The sequence below is a fragment of the Notamacropus eugenii genome, chromosome 6 (assembly GCF_028372415.1).
Source record: "Notamacropus eugenii isolate mMacEug1 chromosome 6, mMacEug1.pri_v2, whole genome shotgun sequence".
Lineage (NCBI taxonomy): Eukaryota > Metazoa > Chordata > Mammalia > Diprotodontia > Macropodidae > Notamacropus > Notamacropus eugenii.
Window position 1 is genome coordinate 955,933 of NC_092877.1, and position 17,514 is coordinate 973,446.

At 37.1% G+C, this 17,514-nt stretch overlaps 1 long non-coding RNA gene and 1 pseudogene across 1 annotated transcript in view; one reads left to right on the forward strand and one right to left on the reverse strand.

The window, feature by feature from the left end:
* Window positions 1-17,514, reverse strand: part of LOC140511502 (uncharacterized) — a 189,400-nt gene that overhangs the window by 63,481 nt on the left and 108,405 nt on the right. The window lies entirely within an intron of this gene.
* Window positions 1,207-2,066, forward strand: LOC140509573 (olfactory receptor 4P4-like; annotated as a pseudogene).

Consider the following 17,514-nt stretch of genomic DNA (forward strand, 5'->3'; position numbering starts at 1 on the left):
GGACAAGAAAAGGGAAATGAAGAAGGGAAGAAAAAGGAGGAGTAAGGGGAATGAGATATTTTTACTCAAGAAAATCACAAACATGGTGATACATTTAGAAAACACAGGGGGAGAGAGATAAAAAGAGTTCAAAGTTTCCTCCAAATCTCAGATGAATATTAAGCCTTTATTACACCTTCAACTGCTACAAAGGTTGTAAAAATAAACCACCACCATGATCTCTTAAAAATGTCACAGTAAATATCACTACTCCACTTAACTAATGTCTTTCTTTCCTCCCTAACTCTGTACTATTTCTTGATTTTATCCTTGTACTTGTGATAATCAAAGGGACCCACTCACTGAGTCATTAAGCCACACTTTCCTTTCAGGAATGGAAATAAAATCCATATCAGTAGTTTCTTAGTCCATTGTTCAATGTGCCTTATTATATTTTTAATTCATTTAGTTTGGGAGCTGAGCATCGTTTGTCATGTTCTCCCTATTTAGGCAGTCATTCCACTTTTTGTAGATCTATGATTTCTCAGTGACTGCTAACTGGCTAAGTAAAATGAATCAGGAGAGTGGAAGAAAAAATTGTTCAGTTTTATTTTTTTATCCTAGATTTCCAAAAGGCATTTAAAATTTTTTTCAACTGGCATTATATCTATATTTAATATTTGTTGAAATTTCCCTAAAATTATATATTTTACTGTACTTTTTTTATAAAAAAAAAGTTGGAAATTTCGTGGTTTAACCAGCTCATTTTAATTATGTTAAGAAGTACTTGATATGGGATGAGTCCTCACAAAAAAAAAAAATCTTCCTCATGATTAAGAAGTGCACTAAAACGGATTTTAAGAGCTAAGACCTTTCTAAAGTTATGGTGCATTATTATTATTTTATAGATATAAGTATATTTAATAGCATAATAAATGCTACTAGATAGATATTTAATTTTTAGGATACCCATAATCTGTATGAATTTTTAAAAAAACCTTCTTTTAAAAAAATTTTCATTTAAATGTGTAGAAAGCAAGTCAAATAGTAGGATTAAAATTGTATCCATAATAAGCTAATGAGACTTCCATTCAAAATCATCTACAAGCTCAATATTTTACTGATTTATCACATTTGCTTGAATTGCAGGTGAAATAAAATTCTTCTAGAAAACTGCCCACTGTTTTAAATACATGGAAAATCTGGCTCAAGAAGCCAGAAGTTAAGATGATATGTTTTATAATCTTCTTGCTCTGTTATTTTGCCATCTTCTTTGGGAACATTATTATCTTCATCACTATTTTATGCAGTCATTTAATCCAACAACCTATGTACTATTTTCTCTGTCATTTATCCTACATGGACCTTGCTTATACTTCCACTGTGGTTCCCAGGTTGCTCAGGGACTTAATTGTCAAGCAAAGTTCCATCTCCTATAATGGCTGTATGACTCAACTGTTTACCGCTCATTTTCTTTCAGGTGTTGAGATGTTCATTCTGGTGTCTATGGCCTTTGATCGTTATGTTGCCATTTGTAAACTTTTGCATTACATGATAATTGTGAATAGACAGAGATGTAACATGGTGCTCTTGCTGGCCTGGTAATGGCTGGGCATGCCATTGCCCAGATGATCATGGTCATCAGATTACCTTTCTGTGGCCCTAATCTAGTAGATCACTACGTATGTGATGTGAAAGCCCTCTCAAAACTTGTGTGCACTGACACACGTATCCCAAACATCTTAGTCATTGCAAATACTGGGATAGTTGTCTTGTCTACTTTTCTGGTTTTGGTGGCATCTTACATCGTCATATTATATAACCTTAGGAACCATTCATCAGAAGCTCGTCATAAAGCCCTCTCCACCTGTGCTTCCCATGTCATGGTGTTTGTCCTCTTCTTTGTGCCCTGTATTGCCACCTATATCCCTCCTCCAAGTGCCAGTCAAAATGATAAGGAGTTCTTCATGTTTTACACAATCATTGCACCCATGATGAACCCTCTCATCTATACACTGAGAAACACAGAGATGAAGAATGCTATGCAGAAGGTATGGGCAACAAAACTATTTTTGATATTCAAATAAAATCGGGTTTTAATTTGATTTTTCATTTAAGGCTAATTGAAGAAATGACAATATGCTACAATTTTCATAATTTTTAAGCATGAATTTTATTTTTTTCTTTTACCCCTTTATTTATTTGTTAAAAATTCTCTTCTTCCCTCCCACCCTTTGTTTTCCCATTGAGAGGGCAAGAAGTATATTAATTATACTTGTAAAATCATACAATGCATCTTCCCATATTAGCTATTTCACGAAAAACAAGAAATTTAAAGAAAAGGAAAAGAGAAAAGTAAATCTTCACTGAGAATAGGGATGAATATTTTGATAAATGTCAGATATGCATGAATGAAAAGCTGGAATTTTACTTTACGTACTTTTATATCTGGATTGGGGCCTAGTATATGATTTTTACACAGTTGTAACTACATAATAATTTTCCCAATTATATGAAATGGAAAGGATTAAAGAAAAGGATGATCTATTATAATGTCTCTTTATTATGCAAATTCTTATACCATGTCTACATCTTTGAGACTGTCAAGAATAATGATGCAGACTAAGGAATCATTAAAAGAGTAGCCTACAGAATGTTGTGGAGTCATCAGTTTTCTCTTATTTTTAAAATTTCCTCCTACTTCTTCTCCACATTTCTCAGTTACAATCTGTCTCATAATTTACTGTCCTCCACATACTATCCTGGCCTACTTGCTCATCCTCATTAACTACACTCCTTATTTTAAATCCATTTATTTGCAATGCCTATCCCCAGTGCCTCCATTGTTTCCTTTTCTCATCTTGATCTGCTAGCTCTGTTGGCTTCCGCTGAGACTGAGCTTATTTTTTTTTCTTCTGGAGAAGGTCTTTCTGGCTTCCAAATTACCTATATATCTACTCATTGAGATTGATTTCTTTTGACATTATATTTCAAAAGGATGTGCATAATCCATAGAATAATCTTTCCTTTATATCTTTGCTTAGAATTTATGCTTCCCAACACAAGGAAGAATCTTTTTGGGTTTTTTCATTTCTTTTTATCCTTTGTATATATCACAGTGCTTGGATCCTATCAAGTACTTAATGTTTGCTTATTGCCTGTCTGTACTTCAAGGGCAAATAGATGGTATGATGAAAAGTGTACTAGATTTGGTGAATTTAAAGAGAGAGAGGGAGACAGAGAAGAGAGACATAAACATAGACAGAGAGACAAAGATAGAGTCAGAGAGAGAGAGAAAGACACACAGAGAAACAGAGACATACGCAGAGAGATGAGGAGACAGAGAGAGACAGAGAGAGAGAGAAAGAGAGAGAGAGAAAGAGAGAGAGAGAGAGAGAGAGAGAGAGAGAGAGAGAGAGAGAGAAACAGAGACAGAGAGGGATTGAAATCTATTAATACTTCCTACATGTAAAACATTATATGAAATGTTGGGGATACCAATACAAGAAAGATGATCTGTACTCTCAATGGATTTACATTCCAGTACAATTCCTATAGGGAGCAGAGGAGTAGTGGTATAGGAAGTGATACAGCTGGGAAGAGGCTTACAATTTTTTTTTTTTTTTTACAGCATTCCATACCTAAACGACTTCTGCCAAATCAGTTTATCTTGCCAGGTTTCAATGTACTTGTCTATTTTTTTTTTTTCAGGTTTATGTCATTTATTTCCATTGAAAAATCAAAATTTTCTTTCACTTTTGAACTATTTGACAATGCCAAGACAAGAATGCCAATGACAAGAATTTTCTTTTATGGGTCTTTAATGGGTATGGCTGACATGCCTGCAGGAGCAGTTGTCAGGCTATATCTTTTGTTTTTTTTTTTTTTTTTTTAATTTTTTTATTTTTTTAATGTTTAACAATCACTGCCATACAATTGCGATTTTATCCCTCCCCACCCACCCCCCACTACCTCCCTCCCTCCCCACGACTGCATACAATTCTGTATAGATTCTACATATACTTTCCTATTGAGTATATTTTCACTATAGTCATGCTATGTAGTCAGACTAAGATAAATGAAAGAATCCGTATAACAAATCAGAACATGATACACAAACAGATACACATACACAAACATGATCTGCTACATTATGTGAGTGACTTCCATATTTCTCTCTCTGAGTGTGGAAGGCATTTTGCCTTGAGGTCCACCATTGGGATTTTTTTTTTTTTTTCAGAAGTTCTTGTGTTATTACAAAAATCTAAGTCTACCAGAAAAAGCTCTCACACACTGTGGTTGTTGCTGTGCATAAAGTTCTCCTGGTTCTGCTCCTTTCACTCAGCATCAGGTCATATAAGTCCTTCCAGGCCTCTCTGAAGTCTTCTTGTTCATCATTTCTTATGGCACAATAGTACTCCATTACATTCATATACCATAATTTATTCAGCCATTCCCCAATTGATGGACATCCCCTTGACTTCCAGTTTTTGGCAACTACATAGAGTGCTGCTATAAATATTTTTGTACATGTGGGACCCTTTCCCATTTTTATGATCTCTTGGGGATATAGTCCTAGTAGCGATATTGCTGGGTCAAAGGGTATGCACATTTTTGTAGCCCTTTGGGCATAGTTCCAAATTGCTCTCCAGAATGGTTGGATGCGCTCACAGCTCCACCAACAATGAATTAGTGTTCCAACTCTCCCACATCCTCTCCAGCATTTATCATTTTCTTGTTCTGTCATGTTTGCCAATCTTATAGGTGTGATGTGGTACCTCAGAGTTGTTTTGATTTGCATCTCTCTAACCAATAGTGATTTAGAGCATTTTTTCATATGATTATAGATAGCTTTAATTTCTTCCTCTGAAAATTGCCTGTTCATATCCTTTGACCATTTATCAATTGGGGAATGACTTGTATGATTATACATTTGGGTCAGTTCTCTATATATTCTAGAAATGAGGCCTTTATCCCCGAGCTTAGCTGTAAAAATTTTTTCCCAATTTACTACATCCCTCCGGATTTTGGTTGCATTGGGTTTGGTTGTGCAAAAACTTCTCAGTTTAATGTACTCAAAGTTATCCATTTTGCATTTCATAATGCATTCTATCTCTCCTTTAGTAAAGAATTCTTCCCTTCTCCATAGATCTGATAAATACACTATTCCTTGCTTCTCCAGTTTATTCATGGTATCAATCTTTATACCTAAATCATGTACCCATTTGGACTTTATTCTTGTGTACGGTGTCAGGTATGGGTCTATGCCTAATTTCCACCACACTGTTATCCAGTTTTCCCAGCAATTTTTGTCAAACAATGAGTTCTTATCCCAGAAGCTGGGGTCCTTGGGTTTATCAAACAGAAGGTTGCTATATTCCTTGCCTACTGCATCTTGAGTGCCAAGTCTATTCCACTTGTCTACCTCTCTGTTTCTTAGCCAATACCAAGTGGTTTTGATAATTGCTGCTTTATAGTACAGTTTAAGGTCTGGTAGCGCTAGGCCACCTTCCCAAGCATTTCTTTTCATTAGTCCCTTTGATATTCTGGACCTTTTGTTTTTCCAAATGAATTTTGATATTATTTTATCCAGCTCTAGAAAGTAATTGTCTGATAGTTTAATTGGTATGGCACTAAATAAGTATATTAATTTGGGTAGAATTGTCATTTTTATTATATTAGCACGGCCTACCCATGAGCAACTAATGTTTTTCCACTTACTTAAATCTGACTTTATTTGTGCAAAAAGTGTCTTGTAATTGTGTTCATATAGTCCCTGGGTTTGTTTTGGCAGGTAGACTCCTAAGTATTTTATACTGTCTACCCTAACTTTAAATGGGATTTCTCTTTCTATCTCTTGCTGTTGAACTTTGTTGCTAATATATAGGAATGCAGAGGATTTGTGTGGGTTTATTTTGTACCCTGCAACTTTGCCAAAGTTGTTTATTAATTCAAGTAATTTTTTACTTGAATCTCTGGGATTCTCTAGGTAAATCATCATATCATCTGCAAAGAGTGATAACTTAGTTTCTTCTTTGGCTATTCTAATTCCTTGAATATCTTTATCTTGTCTAATTGCTACAGCTAACATTTCTAGTACCATATTGAATAATAGTGGTGATAATGGACAACCTTGTTTCACCCCTGATCTTATTGGGAATGCATCTAGCTTATCCCCATTGCATATAATGCTTGCTGAAGGTTTTAGATAGATACTGCTTATTATTTTATGGAAAGTTCCCTTTATTCCTACGTTCTCCAATGTTTTTAGTAGGAATGGATGTTGTATTTTGTCAAAAGCTTTTTCTGCATCTATTGAGATAATCATGTGGTTTTTGTTAGCTTTGTTGTTGATGTGATCGATAATGCTAATAGTTTTCCTAATATTGAACCAGCCCTGTAGTCCTGGTATGAATCCTACCTGATCATAATGTATTAATCTCGTGATAAGATGCTGTATTCGTTTTGCTAAAATCTTATTTAAGATTTTTGCATCTATATTCATTAGGGAAATTGGTCTATAATTTTCTTTCTCTGTTTTGTCTCTTCCTGGTTTGGGTATCAAAACCATATTTGTATCATAGAAAGAATTTGGGAGGACTCCTTCTTCCCCAATTTTCAAGAATAGTGTATGTAGTATTGGAATTAACTGTTCTTTAAATGTTTGATAGAATTCACTTGTGAATCCATCTGGCCCTGGAGATTTTTTCCTAGGGAGTTCATTGATGGCTTGTTCAATTTCTTTTTCTGAGATGGGGTTGTTTAAGTATTCAACTTCCTCTTCTGTTAATCTGGGCAATTTGTATTTTTTAAAATATTCATCCATCTCGTTTAGATTGTCGAATTTGTGGGCATAAAGTTGGGCAAAGTAGTTTCTAATTATTGTTTTAATTTCCTCCTCATTGGAGGTGAGTTCACCCCTTTCATTTTTAATGTTAGTAATTTGGTTTTCTTCTTTCTTTTTTTTGATCAGATTAACCAAAGGTTTATCAATTTTATTAGTTTTTTCATAAAACCAACTATTGGTTTTATTTATTAATTCAATAGTTTTCTTTATTTCAATTTTATTAATCTCTCCTTTGGTTTTCAGTATTTCTAATTTGGTATTTACTTGGGGATTTTCAATTTGTTCTTTTTCTAGCTTTTTCAACTGCAAGCCTAAGTCATTGATCTCCTCTTTCTCTATTTTATTTATGTAAGCATTCAGAGATATAAAACTTCCCCTAATAACTGCTTTTGCAGTGTCCCATAAGTTTTGGTATGTTGTCTCACTATTGTCATTCTCTTGAATGAAGTTGTTGATTGTTTCTATGATTTCTTCTTTAACCCAATCCTTCTTTAGAATTAGATTATTTAGTTTCCAATTGATTTTTGGTTTCTCTTTCCATGGCCTTTTATTACATGTAATTTTTAATGCATTATGATCTGAAAAGGATGCATTGATTATCTCTACCTTTCTGCACTGGATTGTGAGATTTTTATGTCCTAGTACATGGTCAATTTTTGTAAATGTTCCATGTACCGCTGAGAAAAAGGTATATTCCTTTCTATTCCCATTTAATTTTCTCCAAAGATCTATCATATCTACCTTATCCAGAGTTTTATTTACCTCCTTAACCTCTTTCTTGTTTATTTTAAGGTTGGATTTATCTAGTTCAGAGAGGGGGAGGTTGAGGTCCCCCACTAGTATAGTTTTGCTATCAATTTCTTCCTTCAACTCCCCCAACCTCTCCTCTAAGAATCTGGATGCTATACCACTTGGAGCATACATGTTTAGTAATGATATTGCTTCATTGTCTATGGTGCCTTTTAGCAGGATATAGTTTCCATCCTTATCCCTTTTGATTAGATCTATTTCTGCTTTCGCTTTGTCTGAGATTAGGATTGCTACTCCTGCCTTTCTTACATGAGCTGAAGCACAATATATTCTGCTCCATCCTTTGACCTTTCTCCTATGTGTATCCCCCCATTTCAAATGTGTTTCTTGTAAGCAGCATATTGTTGGATTATGGCTTTTAATCCATTCTGCTATCCGTCTCCGTTTTATGGGAGAGTTCATCCCATTCACATTCACAGTTATGATTACAATCTGTGTATTTCCCTCCACCCTCTTTCCCACCATTTGTGCTTTTAACTCTCCCGTCTCCCTTCCCCTCCTCAATAGTATTCACTTTTCTCCCCCTCCTCCTGCAGCCTTCCCCTCCTTCTTTTAGCCCCCCTCCCTTTTAGTCCCCTTTACTCTTATTGCTTCTTTCCTCCCTTTTAGCCACCCTCCCCTTTCTTCCCCCTTCCCCTCCTACTACCTACAGAGCTAGTTAGGCTTATCTACTTAAGATTATTGTTCCCTCCTTTGAACAAATCAGATGAGAGTACCTCTCAAACAATGCTCATCTCCCTCCCCTCCTTTCCTCTACTATAGTTTTGTACTTCTTCCTGTGATATAATTTGCCATTTTCTGCTTCCCCCTTTCCACACCTCCTATTACATTCCCTTCTCATACTTCAATCATATTTTTGCCATGACATCATTTACTTTATGTCCGTTCCCTCTACATATATCCCTTTTATCATAATAGCTGCACAGTTCTCAAGATTACCAGGTATCATCTTCCCTTACAGGGAGGTAAACAGATTGCCCTAATTGAGTTGCAAGTTTTTGTTTTTGTTTTTTCCCCTCTGTTTACCTTTTTATGATTCTCTGGAGACCTGCATTTGAAGACCAAATTGTCTATTGAGTTCTGGTGTTTTGGTCAGGAAGCTCTGGAAATCCTTTATTTCGTTGAATGACTTTCTCCTTGCCTGAAATGTTATGCTGAACTTTGCTGGGTAGTTGATCCTCGGTTGGAGTCCCAACTCCTTTGCCTTACGGAATATTGGGTTCCAATTCTTTCGATCTTTTAATGTAGAAGCTGCAAGGTCCTGTGTGATCCTGACTGTGTGACCTTGATATTTAAATTGTTTCTTTCTGGCTGCTTGTAGTATTTTCTCCTTCACTTGATAGCTCTGGAATTTGGCAACTATATTTCTTGGGGTTTTGAGTTTGGGATCCCTTTCCGGTGGGGAACGGTGGATTCTTTCGATGACTATTTTGCCCTCTGAGTCTAGTACTTCTGGGCAGTTTTCCTTGATGATTTCCTGGAAGATATTGTCCAGACTCTTTTCTTCATCATGGGTTTCTGGCAGGCCAATAATTCTTATATTTTCTCTCCTGGATCTATTTTCCAGGTCAGTTGTTTTTCCAATTAAATATTTTAGATTTTCTTCTATCTTTTCGTTCTTTAGATTTTGTTTGACTGATTCTTGTTGCCTCATTGAGTCATTAGTTTCTACTTGCCCAATTCTAATCTTGATCGTATTGTTTTCTTCAGTTAGCTTTCGCATCTCCTTTTCCATCTGGCCAATTTTTCCCTTTAAGGAGCTATTTTCTCCATTTAATTTTTGTACTTCTTTTTCCATTCGACCAATTTTCCCAGTTAGGTTTTGGGTTTCCTTTTCCATCTGATCAATTTTCCCTATTAGGTTTTGAGTTTCCTTTTCCATTTGATTAACTCTTCCTTTTAGGGAATTATTCTCTCCAGTTAATTTTTGAACTTCCTTTTCCATTTCTTCAATTTTCTTTTTCAGATTGATGTTCTCATCAGTGAATTCTTTTTTTATGGTTTTAAAATCATTGGCCAGTTTTTCTTTTATATCCTTCTTCAGACGTTCCAGGTAATCTAGTTGTGCTTGCGAGAAATTCATAGTCCCATCTGAGGTTTCAGATGGAAGTACAGTCTCAGCTCTGACCTCTTTGGTGTTTGTGTTTTGGTCCTTATCCCCATAGAAAGATTCTATGGTTTTTTCACTTTTTGTCTGCTTTTTCCGATTCATGATGTTGGCTGAGTGTTGTAGCTTTTGGTTCTTTCAGTCAGAAGATACAGATCTTTTAAGTTGAGTTGATGTTTGTCTAGGCTAAAAGCAGGCTTTTTTTTTGTTTGTTTCCCAGATCAACCCTGGGTTTAGCTTGATAGGTGTGTGGGAGGTGTGGTCTGGTCTCAGGATATCTCCTCAGCTGGCCTGAGGCAAAGGCAAGGTCCGGGGATGCTGATCCCAGCTTCCCTATTGTCTTCCCTTTCCCCTGGAGGGCTGGGGCACGCCTAGAGGCTAATGCGTGTTCCCGCCCCTCCTGGGGCTCGTTTCCCGGGCTGAGGTTTGCTTGGGTCTCAGTGCGAATTTTTCTCTGCCCTGGGTCGTCTGTCCCTCCAGATAGCCTCCACCACGGTAGGAAGAATCCCCCTTTGCCACCTCTCCAGCCTCTGGTGTTATGAGACCACCCGCCCCCTTCTGCTGTTCCTGCTGATCCAGGATTAATCTGGGGAAGAATTTTATGGTTCCCTCAGGGTCATCAGGGGGGAGGAGAGAGCACTTACTGATCACTCTGCCATCCCAGTTCCTGGAAGTTCAAGTAGTGACCCACCGAAGTCCGTCTTCAGGCTGAAGATTTCAAGGACTGCTGCGCTGATGTCTGGCACTCAGCGGCTCTCACCGGCTCGGCCTGGCTTATCTCCTGCTCCGCTGGTCTTGCCCGCCACTCTCGGGCTCCTCTGGTCCCCTCCGCCCTGCCGTGCCGACCGCGCTGCACTGTGCGCCGGGGTCTTACCCCCGCGGAACAGATCCCTCCCGTGGACCTTCCAGTCCAGCCTGGCTCCGAATCTGTCAAAGTCTGTCTCCCACTGGATTCTACACCTCCAAAGTCTGGTCAGACTCTCCCCCCAGATATATCCAGAGGGGTTTTTCCAGGAGCTTAGGTGAGTCGTTGCTTTCACTCCGCCATCTTGGCTCCGCCTCGTACTTGTCTATTAAATCTAAGAATGGTTTAAGCTTGCAATCCTCTGAAACCAATTATATTACCTCGCTGTCAATTGGCACTTCTATCACTGCACTCGTAAGTGCTGTAACTTTTCCAAATCAAAGTAGGCCTCGTAAAATACAAATTTCCCTTAAAAAATGCATTCCTAGCTCTTTTGAGAATGTGAGGTCTCTGAAAACAGAGGCACTATTTCTTTAATTTGCTTTACCAACCTTTAGCATGATGCTTGGTCCATTGTAAGAGCTTAGTACTTTTTAAAAAAATTAATCATTTCTTTCATTTTTAAAGTCACCTTGCATTAACCCTTCTGAATTTATATATTTGTCACTATATATGAATCCATACATATACGTATACATACACATATATATACAAATATTTATGCATGTATATACATATGTGTATATACACACCTACATACACATAACAACTATGACCATTTTTAAATTCACAATATTATGTTCATAATCTTCCACTGGGTAATAAAGCAAGAAATAATTTTAGAAATGTCATTTATTAAGGATCTACTACATATAAGTGTAGAGTGAGCTTTCAGTGCGAGACATAAAAAGGTACTTAAGATAGTTCCCATTAAACTTTCAGATTAATGGAGATAATATGGCAAATTTATATATGGAAACTAATACCATGTGCAGAAGAGGTAGCCTTTTTTTTCTGTTTGATCTCAGAAGGCATAACCAGGAACAATGAGTGAATGTCATACGGAAGCAAACTTGGGTTTTATGTAGGGTTAGAGTTAGAGTTTTAGGGTTAGGGTTAGGTTAGGATTAGGGTTAGGGTTAGAATAGAGTGATAGAATCAAGGGTTAAGGTTAGAATCGAGAGCGCATTTAGGGTTAGGGTTAGGGTTTTATGTAGAGAAGAAGAATAACTCCAAAATGGGATGTACATTGCCAAGGGTTGGTGAATCTCTAATCCTTGTCATTCTCCTCTTTTTTATTTTGGAAAACACAGATTTTTCCATAAAATATTTTATGTTAGAATAACAAGTTTATTGTTATTTCAAATAAACTAATAAATCTTTAAATGTTACTAATTTAAATTTCTAAAAAGATATATTTGTCAACCTGACCTACATAAATAAAATCCCTTTATTGTTGGGACTGGAAGCTCAATTCCGTGTGGACAGTCTCGGGCAGGTAAAAGTGGGACTTCTAAATCTTAGAGTCTTACGAGGCCCTCCATGAACAGCGGGGGTTCGAGAAGGTCAGACTGAGCTAGCTCGGCTAGCTCGGGTATTTCCGCCTCTCCCCCGGAGATACCTGATGGGTGGAGTCTCCCTGCCCTCGAGGTCGTCCCAGATTGGAGCACACCTAGTTACCTAACAGCACGGTATTGAGATGCAAACTGTGTGGCTGAAGATTAAGTAGGATTGAGGAAGCCAAAAAGCTCTCTTAGCATGTGTGGAGCCAAAGAGAAAAGTAGGGCTCTGCTTCTTTTCTTTTCTCTCTCCCCTCCCCCTCTCTCCCCGCTTGTACTTCTACTTCCAATCCCTTAAGCTTAGCCTCCTTAGGAAATCTCCCCCTCTTCCTCCTAAGAAAGAAGATCCCCCTGCACTTGTAACCGAAACCCTGTAATAAAGCTCAACCCCTGTTTGACTCTGGAACGTGCTTTCTCTCATACGTGCATCCGGCTTGGCCAGCCGAAGACCTCAGGAGGTGAGGTAAGAAAGACTCGGGTAGCCCAATACAGGCCTCTAGGCTTGGCACTTTATAGTCCAAAATAATTTATTTTTTTTAAGTTGAAAGGAATCAGAAGACTGAAAAAGGCTGAGAACTGTAGTATTAATCTAAAAATAACCACTTTGCATAATGTGATAATCCAACAAAGTGGAGATTTAACATGTTTTGATAAAACTAGAGAAACTGAGATTTTTATATCTGGAAATCAAGGATACCTTGATGGAGAAGAGTTATTTGAAGTAAAAGGATAGTTTTCCTAGATGGAAATGATCAGTGAGGGCATTTCAGAGGTTGAGAATGATGTAAATGAATGATCAAATATAAGAAAGAAATGGTAGCTATGTGAGCTCCTCACTTTAGCTAGAATACAAATTATGTAGCAGAAAAATTCTGTGATGAAAAGCTCTGAATATTAGAGTGGTGGCAGATTGTGGTAGGTCTTAAATGAGAACTTCTTGCACTTTCTCAGTAAGCAGTGTTGAGCAACAGAAGGGTTTTGAGAAGGGGAATGATGTAGGGATTCTTTAATAACATCCCTCATCTCAACTTCACTGAAGGATTGGGTCTCCCAATGAAAGACAATCCTGGGGTCAAGGTGTTCTCTGAGGCAACACAAGGTAAATGATAACTTATAGGTATCCATTGTTGAATTGACATGCAATATATTTTTCTAAAAGCAATATTATTTGATAGTATGAGACAGACTTTTTTTTTCCAGTGCTAAGAGTGAGTATGCCTTTAGAATACACTAGGTGAGGAGCACTCTCATGAAAAGGCAACTCAGACTTCCAGCATTATTGGAACTCATTGTAACAAAATACTTGAATTTAACATTTGGAAGAGACCTCAACAGTCCTTGATATATTTGAAATATATAGAAAAATATAGGAAAAGAAGACATAATTGAGTTTAACATATTATAAAATTTTTGAGTTTAAATCTGTTCTTAGCTATTTATTAGCTATGCGATACTAAGCAAGTCACTCTATCAGTCTCATCTATGGTCTCACCAGTAACTATCTCTCAGGTTGATTTGTATGAGGATAAAATAAGTTAGTATTTTATGGACTATATAAATGTTAAAAAGTTATGTAATTGATAGGCATAGGAGTTGAGAAATGGTCATCCAAACTCTTGAAAATGCTGAAGAACTTAAAAGGCACTTCTCTCTCTCTCTCTCTCTCTCTCTCTCTCCAAACACACACTTTGGGATTGCTCTAATCTTTAATAAGTCTCTTTCGACTACTGTATCTACAAGACGACATTTACTTCTTTTTATTAAGAAACTTTAATTAATTAATTTATTTTTACTTTTCAACATTCATTTCCACAAGATTTGGACTTCAAAATTCTCTCCTCCTCTCTCCCTTCCCCCCACCCCAAGGCACCATGCATTCGGATTACCCCGTTCCCCAATCTGCCCTCCCTTCTACCACACTTTTTCCTTCCCTTAGCTCCATCTTCTCTTTTTTATTGTAGGGCGAAATAGATTTCTATATCCCATTACCTGTATTTCTTCTTTCCCAGTTGCATGCAAAAACAATTCTCAACATTCGTTCCTAAAACTTTGAGTTCAAATTTCTCTCCCTTCCTCCCTCCTATACCCACTGAGAAGGCAATCAAATCAATATAGGCCATGTATGTGTAGTCATGCAAAGTATTTCCATAATCGTCATGTTCTGAAAGACTAACTATATTTCCCTCCATCCTATTACGACCCTCATTTATTCATTTCTTTCTTTTGACTTTGTGCCTCCTCAAAAGTATTTCCTTATAATTACTCCATCCTCCCATTTGCCTTCCCTTCTATATCCACCCTCACACCTCACTTATCCCGTTCTCCCCTAATTTTCTGTCGTATAAGATCGATTTTCATACGAAATTGAGTGTGCATGTTATTCTCTCCTTCAGCCAAATGTGAGGACAATAAGCTTCACTTTTCCCATCTCACCTTTCTCCCTTTCCTCAACTTTTAAAAAGCTTTTTCTTGCCTCTTTTGTGTGATAACTTGCCCCATTCCATTTTTCTTTTTCTTTTCAAAATATATTCCTCTCTCACCCCTTAATTTTTTTTTCTCTTTTAGATATCATGCCTCCTTATTCAATTTGCTCTGTGAATTTTGTCTACATATATGTACATAATCACTCCAACTACCCAAATACTGAGAAAAGTTTCAAGAGTGACAAATATTATCTTTCCGCGAAAAGTTTCAAGAGTGACAAATATTATCTTTCCGCGTAGGAATTTAAATAGTTCAACTTTAATAAGTCCCTTATGATTTCTCTTTCCTGTTCACCTCTTCATGTTTCTCTTGATTCTTGTGTTTGAAAGTCAAATTTTCTTTTCAGCTCTGGTCTTTTCATAAAGAATGCTTGAAAGTCCTCTATTTCATTGAAAGACAATTTTTTCCCCTGAAGTATTATACTCAGCTTTGCTGGATAGGTGATTCTTATTTTTAATTCTAGTTCTTTTGACTGCTAGAATATCATATTTCAAGCCCTTTGATCCCTTAATATAGAAGCTGCTAGATCTTGTGTTATCTTGATTGCATTTCCATAATACTCTAATTGTTTCTTTCTGGCTCCTTGCAATATTTTATCCTTAACCTGGGAACTCTGGAATTTGGGTACATTATACCTGGGAGTTTTCCTTTTGGGGTCTCTTTCAGGAGGTGATCAGTGGATTCTTTCACTATTTACTTTACCCTCTGGTTCTAGGATATCAGAGCAGTTTTCCTTGATAATTTCATGAAAGATAATATCTAGGCTCTTTTTTTTTTTTATCATGACTTTCTGGTAGTGCCATAATTTTAAAATTGCCTCTCATGGATCTATATTCCAGATCAGTTGTTTTCCCAATGAGCTATTTTACGTTGTCTACTATTTTTTTTCATTCTTTTGGTTTTGTTTTGTAATTTTTTAAATAAAGCAAAACAAACAACTGTTTTTTTCAGTGAGTTTTTGAACCTCCTTTTCCCTAAATTCTGCTTTTGAAAACATTCTTCTCGTCATTGTCTTTTTGGACCTCTTTTGCATTTGGGTTAGTCTATTTTTAAAAGTGGTAGTTTTTTCAGCTTTTTTGTGATCTACCTTATCAAGCCGTTGTATCGCTTGTCATGGTTTTCTTGCATCACTCTTATTTCTCTTCTCAATTTTTCCTTCACCTCTATTACTTGATGTTCAAAATCCTTTTCGTGCTCTTCCATGACCTGAGATTATTGCATATTTTTTTGGAAGTTTTGGTCACAGAAGTCTTGACTTTTATGTCTTCCTCTGATGTTCTACTTTGTTATTTCTCATCTGAAAGGATGGGAAAAAAATGCTTGTTTACCAAGAAAGTAACCTTGTATAGTCTTATTTTTTTCCCATTTGGGGGTATTTTTTGGCCTGTTACTTGACTTTTGAATTCTTCCTCAGGTGGACTGTATACTCTGGGGACCTCTAATTTCTCAGTTCCTCCAAGGTGGCACAATCAAGGGAGAGGAGTTTACTCCTCTCCTCGCCTGTGCTCTGGTCTGGGATCAAGCGCAAGGTCTCTTCTGCCCAGGATCTATGAGTAGGATTACATGTCCATAGCCCCTACTGTCCCCATCAGCCTGTGCTCCTTCCCATCCCCGGACCTCTACTCACGGTTGAGATCCAGATCAGTGGCTCAATTCCCCCAGGGTCTTTAGGCATTGGGATCTAAAAATGGATACTGATAATGCCTGGGTTTGTGTCTAAGGCAGGATCCTGCTCCCTTTTCACCCAGGTGAAAGAGCTTTGTCACTGACCTTTAATGCTGTCTTTGCCATTTGTGGGTTGAGAAATGTGGAAACCACAGCTGCTACCTGTGATTCCAAGCCCTGAAATCTTCTCCACTCCTGTCCCTGCTAAGCTCTGTGAGCAAGTCTGGGCTGTGCTCTGTGTGCTCTCCTCTGCTATGAGACTGGTGCGATATACCTTTCCAGTTGGCCTTCTTCACTGCCTTGGGCTGGAAATCTCTTTCAGTCTGTCGTTTTGTGGCTTCTGTTGCTCTAGAATTTTTTTAAAGTCATTTTTACAAGTATTTTATGGGGTATGGAAGGAGAGCTGCAGCAACTCCATCTTTCTGCTCTGCCATTTTGGCTCTGCCCCCTAACATTTGCTTCTTGTATATTTACCTGTTGTTCTTGGTTCCATACTCTTCTACACAACAGACAAAAAATGTCTACCTACCTACCTACCTACCTACCTACCTACCTACCTACCTACCTACTACCTACCTACCTACCTACCTATCTACCTATCTATCTACCTAATCTATTGTCCATATAACATCTTTTCAAATGTTTGAAGCTACCATGCCCACCATGAGTCTTTTCTTTCCTTTGTCTTTTATGTCCTCCTGTTTTATGTGGTCTTCATTTGACCTAGAATAAGAATTTTTAACCATACTTGTTGCCCACTCTCACCACTCTTCAGTTCATCAATATCCTCAGAACTAAGACTTGCACACTGTAGGTTAGTCTTTAGAAAGGCAGGGTACACTGAGATTAATATCTTACTCTTTCTGGCACCACTACTTCTATTGATACAGCCTAAATTGACAGTAGTTTTATGAATGAATCATCAAAATGATACATTTTTGAGCTAGTGGGCCATTAAAGTCACAAAGTTATTTTACTATAACAACTCTGATCTAACCAGGCATTTTTAAATATTGTATTTATTAAATTGATATTTTCTCCTTAATTGTTAGAATTCACATTTATCCTTATTGAATTTCAACTTAGTCAATACATTCCAAAGTCCAAATCAAGCTGAAACATATCAAAATATAATTGTGAAATATTTATCAAAATAATTAAAAAATACAATATGCAGCAAGAACCTATGTGTTCTGAGGTGTGTTCCCCACCCTCACATATTACAAGAGTATGTCATTGTATGGATCAAAGTGACACCGAATAGACATTTCTAGTCTCTTCTTCCCAACATCCTTCTTCAAGAGAGATTTTCATTTCT